This window comes from Triturus cristatus, chromosome 4_2 (genome assembly GCF_964204655.1).
Source record: "Triturus cristatus chromosome 4_2, aTriCri1.1, whole genome shotgun sequence".
NCBI lineage: Eukaryota > Metazoa > Chordata > Amphibia > Caudata > Salamandridae > Triturus > Triturus cristatus.
This window is the reverse complement of record NC_140586.1, coordinates 104,102,608-104,128,334: the sequence shown is the minus strand read 5'-3', so window position 1 is coordinate 104,128,334 and position 25,727 is coordinate 104,102,608. Positions and strand designations below refer to the sequence as shown.

Below are 25,727 nucleotides of genomic sequence, written 5' to 3'. Positions count from 1 at the left end.
CAGGGGCATTGAGTAGAGTAGTGCTTAGTAGAGTGGCTCAGAGTACAGTAGAGTGGCACAGAGTAGAGTGGTGCAGCGTAGATTGCTGTGGCATAGAGTTGAGTGGCACAGAGTAGATTGTTTCAGAGTAGAGTGAAGTAGCCTAGAGATGAGAGATGCACAGTGTAGTATAGTGGTGCAGGGTAGAGTGTAATGGTGTAGAGTGGGGTTGAGTGCAGTGGTGCAAAGTAAATTAGAGTGGCATACAGTGGATTGTTATGCACTGCACTGCCATAGCGGAGTGATACAAAGTGGAGAACATAGGTGTAGAGTGCAGTGGTGCAGAGTAGAGTGCAGTGTGGAGTGGGATAGTGTAGAGTGGTTGTTCTGCTTGGGTTTTCGGATCAGATAGAACCCGCTCAACAGAGCCTCTCTAACCCAGCCAGAACGTTACCCCCTCCCTAGGGCCTATTCACACCTAAGAAACCACATATATATATACCACCTAAGGACAGGGAATTCCTACTATATATATATATACCAAGACCTCTTATAATACAAGTGGCGACCTCGCGGTCCCAAATGGACCCAGGACTTCCTGCCCAGACGGCAGCCTCAGCCTCGCGGTCCCAAACGGACCCAGGACTTCCTGCCCAGACGGCAGCCTTAGCCTCGCGGTCCCAAACGGACCCAGGACTTCCTACCCAGACGGCAGCCTTAGCCTCGCGGTCCCAAACGGACCCAGGACTTCCTACCCAGACGGCAGCCTCAGCCTCGCGGTCCCAAACGGACCCAGGACTTCCTGCCCAGACGGCAGCCTTAGCCTCGCGGTCCCAAACGGACCCAGGACTTCCTACCCAGACGGCAGCCTCAGCCTCGCGGTCCCAAACGGACCCAGGACTTCCTGCCCAGACGGCAGCCTTAGCCTCGCGGTCCCAAACGGACCCAGGACTTCCTGCCCAGACGGCAGCCTTAGCCTCGCGGTCCCAAACGGACCCAGGACTTCCTGCCCAGACGGCAGCCTTAGCACGAGTTCATCCTATAATTACCACGACATACAACAAGGGAATCAGTGTTACTATGTATCAGATCACACAAAGACTGCTAGTTGAGCACAACCTGTTCCCCAGTTCGAGGGGCTCCTTTCTCCCTTATTCAGTTACCACCTACCTGATCAGGATTAACATCTGTTCATGTCAAGTCACAGCTGACTAGAAGAATAGGCTACCCTCTTATACAAGAACACGCAGCACATGTTGATTCACTACAAACTGGATACTTTATTTAGTCACTACATACACGCTCACAGAACATAATACATATCACATATAACCTGCAAAGAAAAGTGAAAGATTAAGTTGTACACTCTAATAATAAAGGGGTTGACATCACCTTGGTCGTATGTAGCCTGCACTCAATGGTCATCTAGGTTCCCTTCTCGTCTGTGCCTCGGCTTCGCCTGGAAGTCACACCTCCGCAGTCACTGATCTACTCCCCTCTCCTTCTCCGAGTCACTGGGACCTCTTCCTCATCGGCTACTCTCTTTTCTCTTTGGCTATTCTGTTAGAAGAATATCTATCTCTCGGTTTTTCTCCACCTTCAAGTTTGTCATCTGTCTTCCCTGGAATAAGTAGTAGCTTTACTGCTAACGGCCAGGTGCCGCCTACGGACTAAAAGCAAGTGCCAGTATCTGCCTCAGACTTTCACTAATATAGAGGTGCATTTTCTCATGGAAAATTCCAGCCCGTAACCTGCCGCCCACCAAATTCTTGTACCTCCCCGTACCAAGGACACGTTCCCAGCCGGCCGGCCTGATGTAGTGTCTTCGGCATGAAGAAAAATACAATCCTTCGATAAGGGCCGGCCTGAACCGGTTCTCTCCAAGCGAATAACACCTCATAACTAAAACATCACCCTCGACCTAGAAACTTTCCAAGCTGCCGGAGCGGAAAGAAAGATGGAGTCTCTCCCGTTTAAGGCCTACCAGGCCTGGATTCAGCACGGCTCCATGAAATACCCTCACTATAGAACAGATTACCCCTAATACTAACGAATCTATCCTCTAGGATATATGTGCAAACCCTGATCTATGGGGAAGAACACAGGATCATGTCGAAGAGCCTAATAAATAGGCTCTATACACTACTCTAACCCTTAGACTTGGATGGAAAGAGACTGAAGTCACATTAGTTCCCCTTAATCACAAGAAAGCCGGGAAAATCGAGCAGTACATTTCACCCTTGACTTCAGTCTATTATACATTCATTAAACGGAACTAACATCTGTGGAAGAATAATATGAAACAAAGCTAACTGATCTATGTCTAGTACCGAGTGTACAGAATTGAAGTAGTGAAGGAATACACTGAATAAAGCAACAGATAGAAATCAAAACAGCAACAGCAATCAGAATACCACCTAATGTTTGACGTAGCATATGTACATCAGGCAACCAATTAAAGAGCCAGTCAAACCAGCCCTGGTCAACGTGTTTTCTAACTTCTTCCGTTAAGTCACGCAACTTGTCAATATGTGCACGAATGGATTGTGTATGATCAGACAAGTTAAAACAACAGAGACCTTCAAAATCAGAGCAGTCATGTCCATGTTTAAGCAAAAGATAATCAATGGCCGCTCTATTTTGCAAAATGGCCCTACGTTCACCCTGGGCATCTAGTAGCATGTCGGACAGGACTGTAGAAGTATGATTAATGGATTTCACCATCCAGCAGGCCATTTTCCCAATGGATTTGGCATTATAAACTGCCAAAGCAGGAACACCAATAATTGAAATAGCTAGGCTAAGGTATTCAGACTTGGAATATAAATGCAAAGATGAGTCACAATCCTCCTGTAACATCACAGTATCTCGAATCACACGAGAGTTGGCATTCGGATGCGACGAGAACATCAGTAAACTGAGTCTCGTAATGGCACAAGGGCCTCCAGAAATGTTTGCAGGGACATATGGCCAGGAAGTATTACCACATGAGAAAAGCCATCCGGCAGGTAGTAACATCGTGCGATAATGACTGGGGGTAACTACCAAACTATTGCAAGTCATATTGTTCTGAACTGAAACACATGTGGTCGGTGTCCTTTGAAAGCACAAAGTCCGTTCATGAGCTGTAAATGACGTGGCGCCTTTTAGTTTTAGGCGTAAACATTCAGAGATCGCACTAGGATTACACGTAAGAAAGAAGCATAAGTCACCTTGTGTGATATTATAAGTAACTATTTGGGACTGGATGGGGGGTTGCTCGTTCGGCAGTTCAGTACATAAGGGGCAATACACATGGGTAGCAAAATCACCCAGGAGAACATTGGGACGAGCCTTTGAAACATTGAAGATGTGAATTAGAGTTTCCAATGAGGCAGGAACAGCAACCAGACAGGTCGCCAGGATGTCATGTACAGATCTCATCGGTGTCAGACAGAAGTGAGGGGCATCAGTCACCCTCTTGGATAACGATGTCCAAAAGTTCGATGATGAATCCCACGCAGCGAAGGAACGCAACACTCGGGTTCTCAGTTCATCCCGGGTTGACGGGATCCCTCCTCTCTCGTCGTACCATCCCAAAAGGAGTCCAGCGCCGACACATCCTGCAGCAACAGTCCAAAGAATGATCTGAAAGAGAATCAAATACAGGCATTAATCATTCTCGTAAATAACATTTGTCAGCCGGGACCGCTTCCCAGCTATCTTTCCCTGGTCTCATAACTAAAATGGTGTTGTCCTGACCGGTGGCAATGACCTCTGCTTGTTCAGGGGGATTCTTAGGCGACTGCACCCAAACCCTAGCCCCAGGGTTATCCGTAGAGCCAAAACCTTTCTGGCCTCGTACAGTAAGCAAAGTTGGGGCAGTGCCTTTCATTAGTGAACCACTGAAAACAGGCATTATGAGTAATTGAGCCACTCGGTCAGTGCGATGTATCAGTAAGTCAACCTCACTGCTATTCAGCAGGAGCACCTTAATCTCTCCCTGATAATCACTGTCAATTATTCCTCCAAGCACCTGAATGCCTTTTACAGCCAGCCCCGATCTAGGGGCGATTAATCCGAAATTCCCAGGTGGTATATGAATACCAACACCGGTAGCAATGATGACCCGATCCTTACTTTTTAAAACGGTGTCATCCATGGCATGCAAGTCTAAACCTGCCGACCCTGGGGTCGCTCTACATGGAGCCAAAGCTCCGGGAGTAATTTCCCAATACATCACAGTCTCTCTGATTTCATTAGGCATAGCCTCAACATTCGGGGGAAACAAACGCATAAGTGGAGATTCAGCATTTAAAAAAGGACGATTATTCAAAATCAATAGTGCTTGGGGCAAAAAGTCTCGCCAATTTTTATACTTGTCATCTGTTAACTTACGCAGCTGGTCCTTTAGCAGGCCATTCAATCTCTCCACCAGGCCCGAGGCCTGTGGATAGTAGGGTATATGGAATATCCATTCAATATTGTTTTCCGCACAGAATTCCTGTACCAATCTTCCACGAAAATGGGATGCATTATCAGATTGAATTTGGAATGGCACACCATAATACATCATAATCAATTCTAATGTTTTAATGGTATTCAATTGGGTAGCTTGCTTACAGGGAAGGGCTACCAGCAGGCCACTGTATGTATCAACAATAGTGCAAACATATTGACAATTCCTACTCATAGGAAGTGGACCAATGTAATCAATCTGCCAAATTTGAGCGGGCAGTTTTCCGCGATGTAAATGACCTTTAACAATTTGGGGCACCTTACGCTGTCTGAGATGCTGACAAACGGGACAATGTAAAATAACATTTTTAATTAAATCTAGGGGAATATAAATTCCTCGATCAGCAGCCCACCTGCTAGTGGCCTTTTCTCCAAAATGTCCTGCCTTCTGGTGTGCCCATTTCGCCAATCCCGCAATATCAGAATCTTGCCTGTCCACCACTGCCTCAGCAATTTTAGATTTCTCATCTGCAATGTTATGAAAAAATTTGTCAAGAGAATCTGTCGGGGTGTGAGCATCCACATGGGAGATTGTAACAGTACTCTGTGGGAGCATCTCCCAAATCTCTTGCCATAACTCTTTTCCCCACAATTCTTTGGAATGCAACTTCCAATTATGGGAATGCCAAGTCGGCAACCAAACAGCCAGTCCATTGGCAGTAGACCAAGAATCGGTGAAAATATGACATGTACCAGGTAACTCTTGTTTCAAAACTTGATAAACAGCATAAAGCTCGGCAAATTGGCTGCTTTTACCTTCACCAGTTGTGCTCAGCAATTTCTGCGTGATCGGATTATAGGACACCGCCTTCCAGTGCCGTGTCGTCCCTATGAACCTCGCTGAGCCATCCGTGAACCAAACATGGTTTCTGTCCGCTGCGGGCAAATCATCAAAAGGCTTACCCCACTTGACAGGAGACTCCTGTGCTAAAGGTACGGAACATTCACTCTCAGTCTCAGTCGACGGCGCTCGCGCCACCTGTTCATGTAAAGAAGCAACTCCTTTCGGGCCCACACGTGCCCTGTCTTGTATATACCATTTCCATTTAATCACACTCGCCTCTTGAGCATGTCCAATTCGGTGAGTTTTCGGCGAACTCAGAACCCACTGCATAATAGGAATTTCAGGACGCAAAACTATATCATGTCCCAAAGTCAATTGCTCGGTATCCACCAGAGCCCAATAACAAGCAAGTAACTGTTTCTCAAAGGGTGTATAACGCTCACCAGCATCAGGTAACTTTTTGGTCCAAAAACCTAACGGTACTCTACTCCTGCCTTGTTTCTGCCACAAACTCCAATTTGCATAAGGGCCCTGTACAGACACATTCAAATCCACGTCACCATCACGTACAGGCCATAAATCCAGAGCATGTTGAATTGCTTCTTTTGCCAGACTAAACGCATCTTGCTGTGGTTTATCCCATTCAAATGCATTCTTTTTACGCGTGACCCGGTACAAGGGGGCCAATATTTGACTCAAATGAGGAATATGCTGGCGCCAAAAACCAAACAGGCCAATGAAGCTCTGGGCTTCTTTCCTATTCCTCGGAACTGCAAAATCAAGAATCTTCTGTTTAACCTGAGGGATCACTTCACGGTGCCCTTCATGCCAATTAATACCCAAAAATTTTACAGCCTGGGACGGACCTTGCAATTTATCCGGGTTGATTTCCCAACCTTTCCCACGCAGGCACTCAATGATCCTGTCCAATTGGGTCTGAACTTCCTCCTGTGTTTCGCCTTGGATCAAAACATCATCAATATAATGACATATCTGAATTTGGGGATGAACCGGTACCTCAGCCAAATGCTCTGCCACCAGCCGGTGACATATTGTAGGACTATGCACATAGCCCTGAGGAAGACTCCTAAACGTCATCTGACGCCCGTTCCACGTAAAACTGAACTGTTCCTGACACTCAGGGGCAATTGGAATAGAAAAGAAAGCATTAGCAATATCAATGGACGCATACCATGTACCTGGATGCTTTTGGATTCTTTCAATTAGGGTAATAACATCCGGTACTGCAACAGTCAAAGAGGGCGTGTGTTTGTTCAATTCTCGATAATCAACAGTCATGCGCCAAGAATTATCACTCTTACGTACAGGCCAAACAGGATTATTCCAAGCAGAAGTAACCGGGGTTATAACACCTGCATCCACCAACTCCTGAATAGTGGTACTAATCTCCTCATGGCCACCTGGAATACGATACTGCTTCTGACAAACCACTTTTGTCGCCTGGGGAACTTGTATGGGGGGCATTCTTAAACGACCAACCCGTATAGGCCTGGACGATATATAATGCGTGGTTCCAAATTGGTAACACCCATCATCTAAATGCAACGTCATTCCTTTCAAAATATCAATGCCAATTATGAATTCTAAGAGAGGCACCACTAGTACAGAATATTCTTTTCTAGGGATTCTACCTATTCTCATTTCAAGCAAAGTTTGAACTGCAGGGGTTTCTTTTCTACCTAATCCGGTAATAGTAAAAGGCTGACCTGTAAACTTCTTTGATTTTCCATGAATAAGAGTGGCCTCCGCTCCTGTATCTACCAATGCTCGGGCCCTTTGGATATTACGATGTCTCCAATAAATATCAATATCTACATAGGGTCTATTATCTCTGTGAGCCCATCTGTGTACCGGAGCTTGACCTATTTCCTAGTCATTCTTACTGCATTCTGTGTACCAGGACAAATCAGGATAAAGACTCTCACGTTTCTTAGGTATCGGTACCTCCTGTTCATATCCATTCCCCGTACGGAACGGATTCGAGTCTTCAGCATTGTACTGCGGGTTACGATCGACCAAACTGTGACGATCCTCTCTCCTCCTCAACTCAGGGGATTGATCCCTATCATCTCTACGTCTGCTGTAAACATAATCATTTCTCCCCCTTTCTCTTTCCCCCTCTCTCTCCCTGTCTCTCTCTCGACGGGGGGACACATCACGTACATAACGTCGATCATCACGACGAACAGAGCGCCCACGGCGGTCGTCATCACCGCTTCCGTCAGAACCACCACGATCACACTCAGTGGTCCGAACACGCCGGGCACCCTCCTTCCGATCCAAGCCACGTTTGCGAAACAACTCCCACAAACGAGCGGTAGTCTCACCGTCAATGTCCTCCCTACGCACACCATCAGCCAGAAGACCAGAAAAGATATCACGTCTAGTAAGTTTATTTTCACCAGGAGTACGAGTGTCAGGCCGGGACTGACGTTCAGGTTTAAACCACTCACCCAACTCACCGAGCTGGCGTACCGACTCCAGTACCGTAGATAACACATTACCAGTCTGATTAATCAATAAAGTCATCATGACCTGCTTATAGGCAACAGGGGAAGACCGAATAATGCGATTCCGCACAGAAGATGTCAACAAACCATCAAGCAACCTGTCAGCAGTACCCAGAAAAATTGCCGTTTTCATCACCTCCTCTTTGAGACGTTGTGCAGCGTCACGCAGAGTATACCACGGCTTGTCATTGACAGGCCAGTCAGATTCAGTAGGATATTTTAGGTTACAACCCTCAGTCGCCAATTGGAGTAAAGAAATTTGACCGCCACCATTATAGTTACGAAAATGATCCTGCACAGTAGAATCCAAACTCAAGGAACAGAACTTCAAACAATCGCCAGTATCCAGCATAATACCAGCAGCGCCCAGTTCATAAAGGCGCACCATCCATGTGAGTAAGGCCTCACCAGCTCGCTGCCGAAATCGCTGCAAAATATCACTAATTTCTTGTTGAGTAAAGTCTTCTAAACAGTCTAAAGAAACACCCTGCGGAGCATTGGGAGACTGCTGCAACTTCCGACGAAAAACTGGATGCGCAGAGACCGCGGGACGAGCATCACAAGGAGCCCGATCAGTACTCGTAGAGGGACAATCAGTGTAAGAGGTATCGATCCCACCCGAAGAACGAGCGTAATCACGGGGTGCACCATCAGAGGTGCGAGAAGCAGACTTACAATCATGACGGGAACGAGAAGACTCGCGCTTGGCAGACTCCTCACCCGAGGAACAAGAATCACTCGAGTTCCAGATATTACCATCCCATTCATCAGGATTCCAATCCAGTCTGGCTTTCGCCACGACCAGACGCACCTTTCGCGTCGAAACCCGACCGCGCCTGTTCTTGTATTTATAACGAGCAATTCGCACAGCCGCCCTTTCGGCAATAGTTTGGTAAGTCTCCAGCTTATCAGCAAGCAACTTATTTTGACACCGCAACAAAGTATGAGAATTCTGAATCTCAACAAAGTGCGCTTCCACATCTTTAAGAGAGATCTGTAATTTCAACAATCTCTCATGTAGAATCCGATACGCAGACAGAACAATCCAACCTCTGCGCCCCAAAATGGGAATCTCCTCACCCTTCGATACGGGTGCCTTCTGCAAACAAGTAATCACATTAGCCGGCTCCGCCAGCTCCAAAGAAGAATTCCAATTCTCACTCAAACCAGTAGAATCAGCCCACTCACGGGCCAAGGCTTCATAAGGCGTTGAATCCCATCCGGGAATATCAACGGGCAACTTAAAAGTAGATTTAGATCTTCTAGAAAACATCGTGGAAAAGAAAAAGAAGAAAAAGAAAAGAAAGAAGAAAAATAAAAACTATACACACAAGTATACAAAAATAAAATGCAAACAAAACCACGCACGCGCCGAAAGCAAACACAAGACAACCACAACGCACACAGGTTTCGTAAACGGTTCGTGACGCCAAATGTTCTGCTTGGGTTTTCGGATCAGATAGAACCCGCTCAACAGAGCCTCTCTAACCCAGCCAGAACGTTACCCCCTCCCTAGGGCCTATTCACACCTAAGAAACCACATATATATATACCACCTAAGGACAGGGAATTCCTACTATATATATATATACCAAGACCTCTTATAATACAAGTGGCGGCCTCGCGGTCCCAAATGGACCCAGGACTTCCTGCCCAGACGGCAGCCTCAGCCTCGCGGTCCCAAACGGACCCAGGACTTCCTGCCCAGACGGCAGCCTTAGCCTCGCGGTCCCAAACGGACCCAGGACTTCCTACCCAGACGGCAGCCTTAGCCTCGCGGTCCCAAACGGACCCAGGACTTCCTACCCAGACGGCAGCCTCAGCTTCGCGGTCCCAAACGGACCCAGGACTTCCTGCCCAGACGGCAGCCTTAGCCTCGCGGTCCCAAACGGACCCAGGACTTCCTACCCAGACGGCAGCCTCAGCCTCGCGGTCCCAAACGGACCCAGGACTTCCTGCCCAGACGGCAGCCTTAGCCTCGCGGTCCCAAACGGACCCAGGACTTCCTGCCCAGACGGCAGCCTTAGCCTCGCGGTCCCAAACGGACCCAGGACTTCCTGCCCAGACGGCAGCCTTAGCACGAGTTCATCCTATAATTACCACGACATACAACAAGGGAATCAGTGTTACTATGTTTCAGATCACACAAAGACTGCTAGTTGAGCACAACCTGTTCCCCAGTTCGAGGGGCTCCTTTCTCCCTTATTCAGTTACCACCTACCTGATCAGGATTAACATCTGTTCATGTCAAGTCACAGCTGACTAGAAGAATAGGCTACCCTCTTATACAAGAACACGCAGCACATGTTGATTCACTACAAACTGGATACTTTATTTAGTCACTACATACACGCTCACAGAACATAATACATATCACATATAACCTGCAAAGAAAAGTGAAAGATTAAGTTGTACACTCTAATAATAAAGGGGTTGACATCACCTTGGTCGTATGTAGCCTGCACTCAATGGTCATCTAGGTTCCCTTCTCGTCTGTGCCTCGGCTTCGCCTGGAAGTCACACCTCCGCAGTCACGGATCTACTCCCCTCTCCTTCTCCGAGTCACTGGGACCTCTTCCTCATCGGCTACTCTCTTTTCTCTTTGGCTATTCTGTTAGAAGAATATCTATCTCTCGGTTTTTCTCCACCTTCAAGTTTGTCATCTGTCTTCCCTGGAATAAGTAGTAGCTTTACTGCTAACGGCCAGGTGCCGCCTACGGACTAAAAGCAAGTGCCAGTATCTGCCTCAGACTTTCACTAATATAGAGGTGCATTTTCTCATGGAAAATTCCAGCCCGTAACCTGCCGCCCACCAAATTCTTGTACCTCCCCGTACCAAGGACACGTTCCCAGCCGGCCGGCCTGATGTAGTGTCTTCGGCATGAAGAAAAATACAATCCTTCGATAAGGGCCGGCCTGAACCGGTTCTCTCCAAGCGAATAACACCTCATAACTAAAACATCACCCTCGACCTAGAAACTTTCCAAGCTGCCGGAGCGGAAAGAAAGATGGAGTCTCTCCCGTTTAAGGCCTACCAGGCCTGGATTCAGCACGGCTCCATGAAATACCCTCACTATAGAACAGATTACCCCTAATACTAACGAATCTATCCTCTAGGATATATGTGCAAACCCTGATCTATGGGGAAGAACACAGGATCATGTCGAAGAGCCTAATAAATAGGCTCTATACACTACTCTAACCCTTAGACTTGGATGGAAAGAGACTGAAGTCACATTAGTTCCCCTTAATCACAAGAAAGCCGGGAAAATCGAGCAGTACAGTGGTGCAGAGTAGAGTGTAGTGGCATGGAATTGTGCAGAGTAGAGTGGAGTAGGGTAAAGTGGAATATGCATGGTGTTGTAGTGCACTGCCATTACAGGCAACACATCTTTAATTGAAATGACCATCCATTTGCACAGACATACAGTTTTGCTGATAAAAGTACACAGCTCACAAACAATAATGTCTGGAACTGTCATCACCTATATATAGATTTGTTTTGATCATATTCAAATATCTGTTTCCACCTCACTTCAGAATTAGAAAAAAGTTAGCTTTATTTGTGCTCTCCTAATTCTGATATATTTGGAAATATCTGCACAGTTTATTTACAGACATTTACTTTTTGTTATGTGCTAGAAAAAAATAACATTGTGCAGCCTTCCTCTAGCACACACCTAGTAGTCAGCATAATTGTCACATAAATCCTCTCACTTTGAAGTCAGAGAAAGAAAAGTAAACATCAACCTCTCTTGGGAGACAGAGCCTAACATTTGACCTCTATCTTTAAATGGACATGAAATGTGATGAGCTAAGAACAACATTTAAAGACTTGTTTACAGAAAGGGAGTACTGGTGGAAGCATACAGTTTTATTTATTTGAGTTTTATATAGCGCTGGCTAGACCCGGAGGTATTAGAGCTCTTTACATAAGGAAACAGTGTGTTACAAATTACAGAGATTTCACATTAATAACAGAATGAATACATATTCAATACAGGAGTTATTAGCGAAAACGACAGTCAGGATCCAAACAGATCAGGGAGAGTTGGGAGCCCAAAGGAAGGAGACAACAGTGGAAGAGAAGACGAGACAAATGTCCGAAGACCGGCTGGGTAGGTGACGGCCAAAGCGGTGTGCCAGACCCAGTCTCCCCTATAGCTGTCGGAGCAGCTCCACCAGGGATCGGCCATGCAGTTCGTACTCTGCCGGCTTAGGATGAGGATCAGGAGGCGAACGAAATACTTGAGTCCATGTGCAGGTGAGTGGAGATGGCGAGGGTGGGGGAATAGGAGAGGATATGTAGCTTGGCTGTCCTCTTTAAGTCAGGTAGGTTGAGGTTGTTGATCACTGTGACTCTGAGGCTACGGGTTTTCAGCCACGAGACTTGTCCTTGACTAGGTGGGATCAGTGGCAGCCATTTTAGGGTCAGGCCCAGAGTGTTGTTCAAGTCCCTTGTTGTTAAGGACAGGCCAGTTCCCTGGATAGAGATTATGGTCGACCAGGAGACTCCATTATGATCCAGGGAGGAGGTCACCAGTTGGAGAGAGCGGAAAAGTCCTGCCCGAAGCAAAAGCAGCATGGGCGCCATGTTGGAGTCAGGCGCGGCCGGGAATCAGTATTTGTCTCGTGAAAGGAGAAAGACCTATGGTAACAGGGGCAAGCCCAGTCCACCTCCTGATATAGTTATGGGCCGTTAGGGTATTACACAGAATCCCCACTCACCGTTGGGTCAAAGGAGGTCACCGGAGTCCCGAGGCGCAATCTTGTCCAGTGCGTAGGCTCCCTGGGACTCGGTTCAGGCACTCGATTCCCCATCCAAAGTGCAAGCTCAATCCCGTCTCCTATGTGTAATTGAGAACCGGGGAATGGAGGTCAGGTGGCTACGCAGAACACCTCCTTCGGCACCGGGCGCGGTCTCGCAGCTCCCTGGGGGCCATCAAGGAGGATAGGAAGGCCAGGATGTTGTGGCTCGTATCTCTGCGATGCAAGGTCCGAGAAGGGCGCAATTCAGCTTCTGGGAGTCAGCAAGTGTTCAGGCAGAGGAATCGTTGGGCTGAGTGGGACCACAATGCGGCGGTACGCCGCTCCAGAAAGTGGAGTGAGAGTTCCCCACGCAGCATCCGTTCTGAATAGGTAAAGTACAGTAAAGTATACAGACCTGCTTTGTTTTAAGAACAACTTTGCAGACTCCCACATCAGTTTAATCTCCACCTTTATTTAACTATGACCCTTTGTCAATGTGTTTGTGCTAACTAATACTTTTGTTCACCACACAAAATTCCAGGGCCACATGGCCCTAAAGAGAAACTTAGCACAACAAATGTTCATGAAAAGTGAAAAGATACCACTTTGGCTACATAGTAAACATGTTTTTTAAACAGTTTACCACTACATGTAATCTCAATTGAACCAATCCAAATATATGCATTTCAACAAACTTTATGCCAGAGTTTTTAAAAATACAAATTACACCCAGTTCTCTACATAAAGTTCCCTTCTGTTTAAAATTGAGGTGGTTGTGCCCTCTCAATTCTGAATGTTCTGTCTATACACGTAACACATATGCACATATAAAGATACTTAGTTTAGGTTTGAAAGAAGTGAGCTTTAAGAGAATAACAAGGATAGAACTACCGGAAATGACAGAGAAAGCTTGAATATACAGAAACAAATGGGAGACCGATGGGTGCAAGCGTAGCCCATCCCAGTGTAAAGGCAGCACTTGATTTTTGTAGGTGCAACCTAGTCTTGCTTCCGGTACAACAACCCATGGAGTTAGGAAGGAACAGAGAGAGCTCAAGAGAGAGAGAGAGAGAGTCATTGGAGCCGAAGTAGGTATCTGTTACAGATTCACCTACTTTGCATAAAACTACCACCTAGTGGTTGCATAGGAGCCACCCTCAAAAGTAATCTGGTGTGTAGCCTTAATCGCATCCACCTGTGGCGCTGAAATGAACGTTTTCAACGCCCCTCGGTAGACACCAGTGTTGGATTCTTGTGTACGGCACTCTGCTGGGCCATGAAAGTGGAGAAATACAGTGTCCTTTATGAAACGGCGGAGGTTCTTTGGACGTTAAGGCAACAGATTATTGTTGATGTTTTTTTTTGTCTCTGCGCTCAAATTAAGCCTTTGATGGGAAAAAGTCTCCTCTCAGTACCGCCAAGTGTGTTCTCGAAGGTTTTCATGGGGCGATGAGCAGAGCGGTGACAGCAGTAACCCTGGGCGTAGTTCGCGTAGTAGCGCTATGCGAAGCTACGCGAAGTGCACTTCGCACTACGCGAGATACGCGTAGCAGTACGCGAACTGCGTAGTGCGCTGTTCGCGATGATTGCGCAGTGCCGAATGCTTGTCCGCAGTGTGCAATAATTGAAAACTGCATCTTGCACAGTGTGAGATGTCGTTTTCTGCCGCTTAAGTAGATTTTTACTCGAGCAGCAGCTTTCTCAACACGGACTGGTAGTTTCTCATCGCGAGCGGTCGCGAGCATACGCGACCACTCGCAATGAGAAACCTGACCTCCCTGTGTTGAGAATCTCGCCGGAAAGTTTATTTTCCACGCTTGCGATCGGCAACTTGATGTTGCTGATTGCGATCGATGAAAAGTCACGCCGGGATGTCATTTTGCTTGCTCGCGGTCGCCAACTTGACGTTGAGGACTGCGAGTGAGCAAAAAATGCCAACTACGCTACGCAATTTTGCACTGTGCTACATGCAATTCACGTAGTGCGAAGTAGCACAAACTACGCAAACTTCGCGAGCGTAGCGTAGTTGTCCGCCCAGGGTTAGACAGCAGTTGTCCTCCAGGAGACGCCATGACAAAAAGTGTGCAGGCTGCAAGACTTTTTCCATAAAACTGTTCTTTGCCGAAAGCAGTGAGACGTCAGCAGTCAAACCGCTAGAGAGCTCTTTCGCAAACATGGCGCTGCTGACTCAAACCGGTACCACAGCGACAGCAAACCGAGGAAAGACCCGGGCAATGCAGAAGAGGGTTTTACTGTTGATAGAACTCATCCCAGATGAGGAAAAGCACTTGCAGATGATGTCGGCCACAACTTTAGTGACTGTCACAAGGAGTTTCAACAGCAGCTAGTACATGACAGAATTATGAAATAGGAAACAGAGAAAAGGCCGGTTTGCAACAAGAGAAAAAATTAAGTCAATGCCCCAAAAGGGGCCCCTGGGAAATGCTGTTTGATAGATAGTTAAGCATCTCTGCAAGGATTTTCCCCTTTACCAATGTACCATAGATGTGTGTAAGGATTGCACAGTGATCGCTTGTGTCACCACACGCACCTACAACCATGACATTGGCAACTAATTGGGACATTGGTGTGTCCACTTACATCTTTATAATTTCTGCTCAGCAAAATCAGTCCCGGGCATGGTGCTAGCCCTGAACTGATGATTCGCAGGCTTCACAATATAAACATTTACATTTAAGCTGCCCAGATGAACATTTCTTTAAGGACTTCCAGCCTCTCACCATGCCATCACATCCCACTAGTATTTTTTTGAAAAATGCTCTTATGATCTGTGTAAAAATGTGTTCTTGTTCCCCACTGTTTCTAGGCTGTTTCTTATTATGTTGCTGTGATGGATTTTATCCAAAATACACGTATTCAAATGGGTGCCTCTCAGCCCGCCGTGCTGGGAGGTGCAATGCTGGCTGGGCTGGTGAAGGATGCACCATGTCAGTGATGCTGTTTTCTGAACTTTTCTTTTGTAGAATGGAATCTACAGAGAAATGTGAAGCTACAATTGTGCACTTTAATGGAAAATATATCATGACCCTTCCAGGCGTCCCAGGTAAAGCATGGGCGTCTACTGCATCCTTCCTATGGCCAGACCACCTTACGTTGCTCCTCCTTTCTTCGAGCATTAACCTATCTCTTCTGCCTCCACTCCAGAGGTGTCTTTTTCCTCCCCCACTTGTCTTTACTCCACTGTTCCATTCCCTTCCCTTTTCTATCCTCTGCTGGCCTTATTCCATCGGTTGCTTCTCCCTTCCACAGCTGTTTTGCGTGTTATTTATTAGTAACACATTCTGTTTGACCTCTTGCAGCACCCCCGGATCCCTTGCTGTGCAAGTTTGCTGATGGGGGCCAGAAAAAACATCAAAATCAGGGCAATTACCTCCAGAACGGGCGAGCGTGGTCAAGGGATGGCAAGACCGTAAGTCCATCTGAGGGTCTAGTAAAGAGGAAGAGAGATGAGGGAACCATGAAATTCAATTCACCAAAATGTTAGGGGTAGCGGAAGTGACATCACACGCCCTTTGACCTTCAATTTGCTTAACACGCGCACACACACATGCTTACACATATCCAGATATTCACACTTACACACACTCTCTTACTCACCCGCAAGCTCTCACCCAACATACATTTCAAGGCATTTCTTTTTACTTATCTCAACTGTCAGGGAATATCACACTCCAGCTAATTGCACTCCATTTTTTGTTACACTAATAGTAAATAGTGTTTTATTAGTCACTATTAGTGTAATAAAAATTGAGAGAAAACAAAGCAAGTTGAGCCCCAACTGACGTCTGTATTGAGGTGGGTTTGTGGTTACTGGGCTGGTCTTGAGATGGAAAAGGAAAACGTAAAAGGGGGAAGTAGAGATCATTGTTGTAAAATATATTTGTATATCCATTTAAATTCATATGTATGCACTCACACTAACATGAGGCCCAGAGCTCCAAAGGGCTTCCTATCTGACCTTGTCTGGACAAGCTTCCAGCAGCTATTCTGAATCAGCCTTAGAGGTCACTTTCCTTGTCCTGACGTCATCATAAGTTTCCTTATCTGGTTGTGCAAGTTGCTTACACAGTGCCGAGCCAGCCTTTCTGGACTGCCCATATCTGGCTGTTTATAATTTGCATGGTGCAGACATTGCACATCCATGTTAGCCATATTTGGCTTGGTTCCTTATTCTAGTTCCGCTGACATGGCATTACTAAACTATATAGCACCCAGAAACCTGTCACTCTGGGAAGAAGCAGTCTGAGAGCCCCTAAGGTGGCAGATCTGACTTCTTCCTTGCTAATTAGCAGTGATGCATGCTTTTGGTACCAATAAATACATTTCACTCTGTTTCTGAGCAAACCTGCTATGTCTGGTGAGTTTCATTCATTTTCTCCTGGGAGGGTGCCAGTATTTCCTCATCAGAATGGTGTCAGAAAGCGGGACATTGGAGGACTGTGATGTCACCTGTCAGTAAGTGAGATGTAAGCTAAATAACTAACTTGCCTTGCTGCAAGTGACCTTTCAGTCTTTCAAATGTGTATTTAACCCATAGTATTAATAAAAGGGGCATTGACTGGCATTTAAAATAGACAGGGGACTGTGGAGAATGTTTTTAAAAAAAATATTCTCTGTATCAATACACTAATTGATATGTGGCATACACTGCAGGAGAGCCTGGGTTAGAGAATAATTTATGTGTACCTACACATATAAGAAGTAGTGAAACAGATGACTGATAAGTAACTAAGTTACTTAATGTCAATAAATATTGACAAATGGCTAGACCCTTCAGGGGTTTATAATAATCCATTGCAAGAGACCCTATGCTAGGATGGGGTATTGATTTTACCCACAAAAAGAAACCCTCCCAGAATATAGGGAGTGCAGCTTCTGATTTGCGGGTTGCACCGGAACACTGGGAAATGATTTTGAAATCTGTGTAGTTATGTCATGGATGAATGACTGCACTTGAATAGGGTATCGATCTTCAGTACTGCACCTCTATGTTTCCATGTGATAGCTGCAAAAGTTTTGCCCTCCATCTCGTATGGTTCAGAAATCCTGAATACCAAAGACGCAACCATCTTAAATACAACACAATCCGTATTTTTCAAAAAATTGTTTACAATTCCGCTACACATCCCACAAGACCAAATCCGTTTAGAATTTGGACAAAAAAATCAGATCATGGCCAGACAAGGTGCTTTAGTGAAGTATTATTGGAGGATGAGGGAGGCAGACGATAACACCCTAGCCCATCGCTGTTGGGCTGAGATAGAAAGTCAAGCTCGACAAGCTAACTCGACGACGAGAATACTGCAGGAATGCTTGTCGGCGTTACAGCTAGAGGAGGTCTGGTTAACACCTGTAACGTATTCCGGATTTAAAAACGCAGCAAATTCCGCAATCAAGAGGAACTCCCTATTAACCGACAAAAATACTTTTTCTAAAAAAACATCATGCCTGGGCCGTGATTCAGTCATATCAGAGGTTAAAACCGCAACGGTATTTGACTGAACACACCTCCTACTATAAAAACGACTACTTGATGTTATTATGACTGGGTTCATTCCCCTCAAAAGATTTAACCCCGCAATGGAAACACGTATGGCCATCGAAGGAATGTCGCCTTTGTTGTCAAGGGGAGGAGTCACTATTACATTTACTATGTATATGCTCTACTTTATTGAAAATACGTAAATCCATTCTCCGGGAGATTTTAAGGAAAGAACAGATCAGAACATGTAGAGCTGCGGTCATTAGGTGTCTTGGATGGCGCTCAATCCCACTTTCCTGTAGTGCCATAAAACTCTGGAAAATAGCGGCAAAAGAATTGGACAAAATTTCTTCATGATATACAATTACACACCCCCTTGATTGACTTTTTACTGTGATAATGGTTTTCCTTTCTCAAGGATCTCTTCCAGATCAATGTTCTAAAATAATACAAAAAACAAATTATAATAACTTTTTAATCTTTTTTTAATAATAATACCTTTTACAATACATATGCTTCTATGTTCAGAATCTGTATTTTATGATGGTTTGCCATCCTTTTATGATTTTTAAGAAATTAATAAAAGTATTATTGACTGACTGACCATGAAATGTTGCTTTGATTTATATTAAAAAATGGAGCGCATTAGTGCATTAGAAAAGCAAATGGGTTTTATGTGATATCTCTGTTCCTCTTTTTAACACATTTTATCCACGACCTAACTACTTTTCCTTTGCAGGAGCCCTTTTGTATTTATCTTTCAGGGTAAGTGCACATTGTGAGTAAACAAACACATTTCATGAGAGGGGATCTCAGAAGAAAATCATGGTAAGCCCATTAGAAAATTGTTTAAAAACTGGCAGGAGGAAAAAAGGTTCAAAACAAATCATCACCAGATAGCCCTGCAGATAAAGGTAAGAATTACACTTTAAATTTCAAAGAATGAATTATATAAAATATGCTAAGGTGCCAGTATTTCCCCATCAATCATGTGGCGGAAGAAGAGCTTTGCAGGAGAAGGCAAGGAAAACATGTCAAGAAGGCAGAGATTATCTTCAACTGCATCTAAACTGTTCGAGTTCTAAACCTCTTTTGAGATGTCAATGTTCGCACTAAGAGTGGGTCGCAGAGCCAGGGTGACCACAAGGTCTCACAGTGTGTCCTAGTGCAGCGGCATCACTTGCATGCATTAGACAACAGAGGAGCAGAGCTGAAGTGTGAGGGACAATCAGACCATTGCACTGAGACAGGATTCCACCTGGACAGGGGAGCACCTCATCTATCCCTCATTCACTGACTTAGAGACCATAGGTTATGTGTCTGTCTCTAGCGCCCCTAAACCAAGGGCCCTTTTCCGTAGAGATGCAGTGTTTGAAAGCCTGAGCTCACATCAGTGGGCCCAGTAGTACTTAAAGCAAGCCTTCCTTGAACTCACACTCTCCAGCTAGCAAAACTGATATTCTCATCAGGCACTTGAATTGAATCCGCAAATCATAGGCCACAAAAACACACCAATGAGCCCACAAGACTGCACACCACACATAATGTACACCACACGCTCTGTAACCCACAGCATGAGTTCAAATACAGCGTTTTGTATTAAAAGAACCACAATAAATCCAAGCAGAAGCCTTGGTTGAAGATTGATTGATTAAGGGATATTTCTAGAGTGCACTTATGCCCAGGGCTTTAAGTGGGCTGGGTCCTGCCAGTGCTCAGCACCAGCAGTTCGGCAGTTCTAAATAGCAGGTGCTGAGACGGGTCCCTATCGGCCTCTCCATTTTCCCCCTCTCCCTCGGTGAAAAAAACATAAATCGTAACTCTGGAGCAGTGTCAGCCTTCACTGCCTTTGATGTAACTTCAAAGAGACTCGTTATAGTTCTTTCAGCCTCATCATTTCAGAACTGAAGAATTTTCAGTATTCTATACAACCAAGCCATAGTTGTTGCCTGTTTATCTTATGGAGATAACCCTTAACAAAGCCAATAGTCCTGGCTTATTGAAGGTGTAATGTTACTTGTTGTATTATTTGTCTGGATGCAGTGACAGTAGCAGCAGTGGCACACTATACTAAGCACAGATTTTCAGTTTATGTGTTTTTAAGCCACACCCTTAACTATGTCGGCCACGCCCATTTGAGAGAACCCCTCCCCTCGTTATTTCACCCCACGTAAAGCCGTGCTTATACCTGACAAGCCGCCATGGCCTCTTACTGCAGGCCAAAGAAATGTGAAATGGAAATGCTCTAATGTGCCGTGGCTAGTCCACGAACTGTGATTTGGTTGTCACAACTTTACGCGGGGCTCAAAAAAGTATGCCCAGAGCATATCTGCTAAGTGTTCTTCATGTGAAAGCCATTGAGAGCAAAGTGTGACTTCCTGGCATTATATGGTGCCTCAGCCCATCTTACTAGTAGAGTAGTCCTCACTCAAGTAGTGCAGATTGCGAAGAAGGCCATATGTAGTTAGTTTCTGTTTGCTGATTGACAGAAGAAGTTGGCATCCATTGTTCGGACAAAATTCCAGAAAAAGGAGCAAAATCTGTCAATCTCCATTCTGATGCACATCATGTAAAAACTAACCCTGGGCGTAGTTCGCGTAGTCGCGCTTCGCGAAGCTTCGCGAAGATGTCATTGCACTACGCGACCTTCGCGAAACTTCGCGAGCTTGCGTAGTTGCTTGTGGCAACCTGTTCGCGATGGCTTTTTCTTGTTCGCGAGCGCGGTAAGCATGTTCGGGGAACTGTTTGCATGCTCGGGGGATATATCTCGCGATCTTACCCATGCGGTCGCCAATGGGCGCGGCCATCTTGTTTTTCTATAGTCCCGCCCGCTCGCGATGCCTTATTTCCTGTTCCGGGTCGCGGATAGCGTGTTCGCGATGTGCATTGACGTGTTCGGGAGCGCATTTTACTTGTTCGCGATAAATTGTACATGTTCGCGAGAAATATCGCGCGAACTTACCCACGCGGTCGCGAATGGGCACGGCCATCTTGTTTTTTACTCTATGCCATGTTTCTGGGCCTACTTTTGTATCCTCCCTTTATCTCAGCAATCCTTTGTCTATAAAGCCTTTTTCCTGACTTTTTTTAGTTATTATCTATCTCTCTGTTTGCCTCAGTTTATATTTTGCATTTTATTTCTACTTTTACTGTGTTTTTGTTACTTTTATAAAGTTCTTTCTATCTTCTTCCCCCTAACTTTTTTTCCCCTTCGGACTTTTCTTTTCCGCCTCCCACCCACCCCAGAACCATGGCCAAGGGCACACCAAGTCCCAAGGGCAAGGGACCTGCAGGCGCAGAGAAGCGCCGCCTGCCTTGCGGCAGAATGCGTCCTGCAGGGTTGCAGGCCCGGCAACTGTTTGGGGAGGAGGAGGTGGCGGCTCTTGTTTTTTTCATCCAGCGCCTCCTCCCCTTGACCTTGGCAGCAGGCGGCAGGCCCGGCTCCGGGTACGCTACCCAGGAGCGGCACCGTCGGTGGGCGAAGGTGCGCCGGGCCGTGTTCCGGTGCACTGGGATCCGGCGCACCCACAACCAGCTAGCTCACCGGTGGTCCGACATCCTGGACCGGGAGCAGGACCTGTTGGACCTGCTAGGTGTCGAGGTCATCGGGCTTGGTGAGTAACTGATTGTGTATATTAAATTAGATGAACAACAAGATTACTGCTGCGTGCCAAGCGTTGCTGGTATTACGTTCCAAAAAGCAAAATGTTCTTTGATTTAAGGACCCAGGTGCACGGTGGTACTCTTACTTGTTTGCAACGTAGTTTGCGCTAGCTTGTGCTGATGCTGATTATGTAAGAGTTTACTTTACAGAACTGAAGTTAGGTAATGCGATTTGCTAGAGAGACTCTAGTCCTTCCATTGTCCTACTGTGAAATAGTGGTGGATGGATATTGGATACTAGGTTTAGTTTGTTAGTAGTAGTTACTAATTGTTTTATGCGGTCTGCGTGACGCATCCTCTGTCACTGAGTGCTGCTTACCCCAGTCCTCCGTCGAACCTTTTGTACTTTGTTTAGTGAGTGGTAGGCTTAGCATGGTCAGTCAGTAGCAGAACTAGATCAGTATTATGCAACCAACCCACAATTTGTTGTATGTATGCACTAATGTATGCAACTATGCATGTGTCCTCCATCTCATCATCTATGCATTTGATGGCTGAAAAAAATTGAAGTGCAGACTTAGTGAACAATTGGCCCGTCTGGAATAGGTGGTGTAGGTCAGGTGGTACTTACTAGGCTTTGTTAGTATTTGGAATCAGAATGATCAAGGAACACTGGAGTGTTCATAAATAAGTAGACGATCCGTAAATGCACTAGGAAGCAGCCAGTAGTCGATCCATCTGATTAGATAGGTCAATTTTATTGCACTTGTTGTTTCCTAAAATGTTCTTTGACTTATTGTTTTTCCAAATGATTTATTATTTTTCTCACAGCACTCCTTAATGTTGGTCTCTTTCTTTATTATATTTTACATGATCATCAGCACCACCCAGGGGCAAGAAGACGGGGTCGGAGTCGGCGGGGGAACCCCAGGACCTCTCCTCTACTGAGGCTCCTGCAGCTGGCCCCAGTAAGTCCTCCATTGGTTAGATTGACATTTATATTTCCCTAAATGTTATGTTACTGCATCTTTTTTTTCCCAAACTCTAAATTATGGTTCCACTTTCTGAATCTCTTTTTTACAAAAGCTTACTTCTTTGACCTTGACTATCTGTTTACTAATTCTGTTTATCCCTGCCTCGAAGTTGCTTCTAACTCCCTCTGCTATGACTCTCTGTGCTACTAATACTACTACTACTATTACTATTATTACTCTGTGTGTAGCGAAGCTTGCACAGTTGCCCACTCTTTAATAGAAGGTTTTCTTTGCAACAATAAAACTCTGATTGACCAATAGCTCTAGCCACTGGGTCCTGTCCTTTGGGTTGTCCTCTTCAAGTCTTCTCAATGTTGAGGCTTTGACAATTACCACAAACAAAATGCCCAACCAGATATTTGACTAGTATTTTTGATCGGATAGTACATGATACTACTATTGTCTAGGATTCTGCAGAGCCACATACAGAACTATGCACAACAAAATAGGATGGTGCTGATGGGAGGTTGGATCTTACTGATCACACCTCAGTCCGAAAAACCCAGGATCCCCTAACAGACTAGCTATAGTGTCTCACATTAGGGTCCCACTCCCGACCCCCCCACGAAGACGATACACAATGTTGATGATGACGGAGACAGAGACAATCCAGAACATAATAACAAACACCATTTTGCTCACACACTTGTGTAAGTCCACTCCACCACACCAAATACCACAGAGTCTATGTGTAAGTTCAAAAGGTTTATTTGAAACAAGTATCAAACTCTGTACATCGTTAATATGAAATTTAATTTACGACAGCAATAGTCAATAAGCCAGCAAAAAGCCTAACATTAAAACAGTAAACATTTACAAGTGCATGATTGACAACAAGAACAAGAGCCAAGATCTTTATAATTCTGGAAGATCCCTCACCGTAGAACGTAGAAATACTGGTTACATCATCTTGCATCCACTATGCTCTGTAAATCTCTGGTTTGTAGAAGGGAATCTTTCGCCTATGATATATGAGAAAAACGCTGCGAGTTAGCCGTTAGATAGTATACTGGTGAATGATGCTAGCATTTTGCAGTCATGCCAAAAAGTGTAACATGTATGTGTGATGGCTAAGCAATATAAACTAAACAAAGTCAATATGTTGTTTTTTTTTCGACCTCTTCACTTGTACGCAACAGTCAAGCGGCCTTAAAGGCATCTACTGCACATGTCAATACGCTGGCAGGTATAATATGCACCAAAAGAGTAGTAGTCGACATGATGAATCTAAAAGGGTTACTCATGGCTCAGGCTAACTTTCAAAAGAGTAGAGTAGGACTAGATGACCCTAGGAAGTGGAACCATATCCTACTAGTGTCTGTCTACTGACTGTACTTACTGTCTAGTGCTGATGTATGTTGCATCGCATTAACTTTTTGTTCAATGTTCCAAGTGAACACTTAAAATAGGGGGAGGTTTACAGGCATCTAAAAAAATGTTGATGCTTTTTTCTAGGCACACTACCATCCACCAGTGCCGTCGGGGCCAGCGATGCGGCCATTCCGGAGGGGGCAGGCGAACTGGCGGCACCTGCAGGAGACACAGGGCCCAGGGGGGATTCAGCAGCAGTGGCCGGCGGCGGTAAGTTATATTCATTACTTCTTGACATTACAGCTAGATGGAACTGTGTTCACTATTTCACTGTACTGTGCGACATTATACAACGGTTGAAGAAGACACCCTTTACGTAGCATTACCAGCGTGAGTAGAGTAACCAATGGCCTCTTCTATTTGACTCCAAAATCAGCTGTGAATGTTTTATGGAGAAGACAAACTCAGATCAGATGACCTTCATGGATGTGTTGAACATAGAGGGAAAGCACTAAGGGTGGAAGGACGGGCGAGATAAACAATATGACTGACCGGCAGAGAAGGATATGTTGTTGGAAGCATGTATAGGAGTCTGATAGTAATAAGATCAGATGCATGGGTTGTTGAAGGATGGGTGGAAGGTGAAAGAATGCCTGCCTGGGTGGGCGACACAGTATGGGTGGATAGTACTAGATAGCAAGAATCAGCGGTGTTTTTGGTTCAAACTCAAAGCCAAGGCAAGGAAGGAAGGAGCAGAAGCATGGGTGTTTGTTGGTGAAACCAACTAAGGTTTGTTAAGAGATATATACAAAAGGATAGACGTTTACTTTAATGGATGTATGCCTGGATGTACTATCACCAAGAGACAGTATAGGTGGAAAGTGTCACTGGAGATTCTTACTTTGAAGAAAATGTAACAGAAACTGCGCGACAGTAGCAAAGCCTAGAGGAATCAAGGTAGTATTATGAGCATACAGTACACTTGCAGTAGTTTGCAAGCACGTCATATATTATCAAGCGGAAACCCCTTCCTCCCACTCTGGGGACCACTCCCTACCTATTATTATTAATGTATTTTCGATTGGGGCAGCCAGCCTGCAAAGGGTGGCCTATCTGTTGTTTAATGTTTATGTATATTGGTTACACAAGCAATGAAAGCAAAGTACCCTCTGCAGTAGCGGTTGGTGGTGGGATTGTTGGCGGGCGGCGACATGGGGAGGGGACGGGTGGGTGGCACTGGCGAGTAAACTGTGTATTACTGTTACGGCCAAATACAGGTAATCAACATAAAAATAAATAAAACTATTTTCAAGGTGCGCACTGCACCGCCGAATGCGATGCAGTGTGTGCTACTGTGTGCAGCAATGTTTTTTTTTTATGTATTCTTTAATTACCTGTGAATGTCCTTAATCCATCGTTTACTATCCCCACCCTGCACCTTCCCACGTCACCGACCGGCAGCACTCCCACCACCGACCGCTACCGACCTGATGTCGTATATCGTATTAGCACTAGCAGCATCTATAATATGAATATAAGCAATGATCGTTGGATCCGATAAATAAATAATCAGCCTTTTTGTAGTACCCATGGTAGGGTGTAAGTGAAATTGTGCATGCCATTTGCCCTCATGTAACAGAGTATGACCAGTGCCAACGGCCGTAAGGCGTCAGACAAAAAGATGAGCTTCCCCACCTGCAGACAGTAGTAGTAAATAAAAGTAACGTGAGTCTGCA

The 25,727-nt window shown here is 45.4% G+C and overlaps 1 pseudogene; it reads left to right on the top strand.

The window, feature by feature from the left end:
• Positions 1–25,727, top strand: part of LOC146833105 (RNA-binding motif, single-stranded-interacting protein 2-like) — a 153,348-nt pseudogene that overhangs the window by 60,300 nt on the left and 67,321 nt on the right.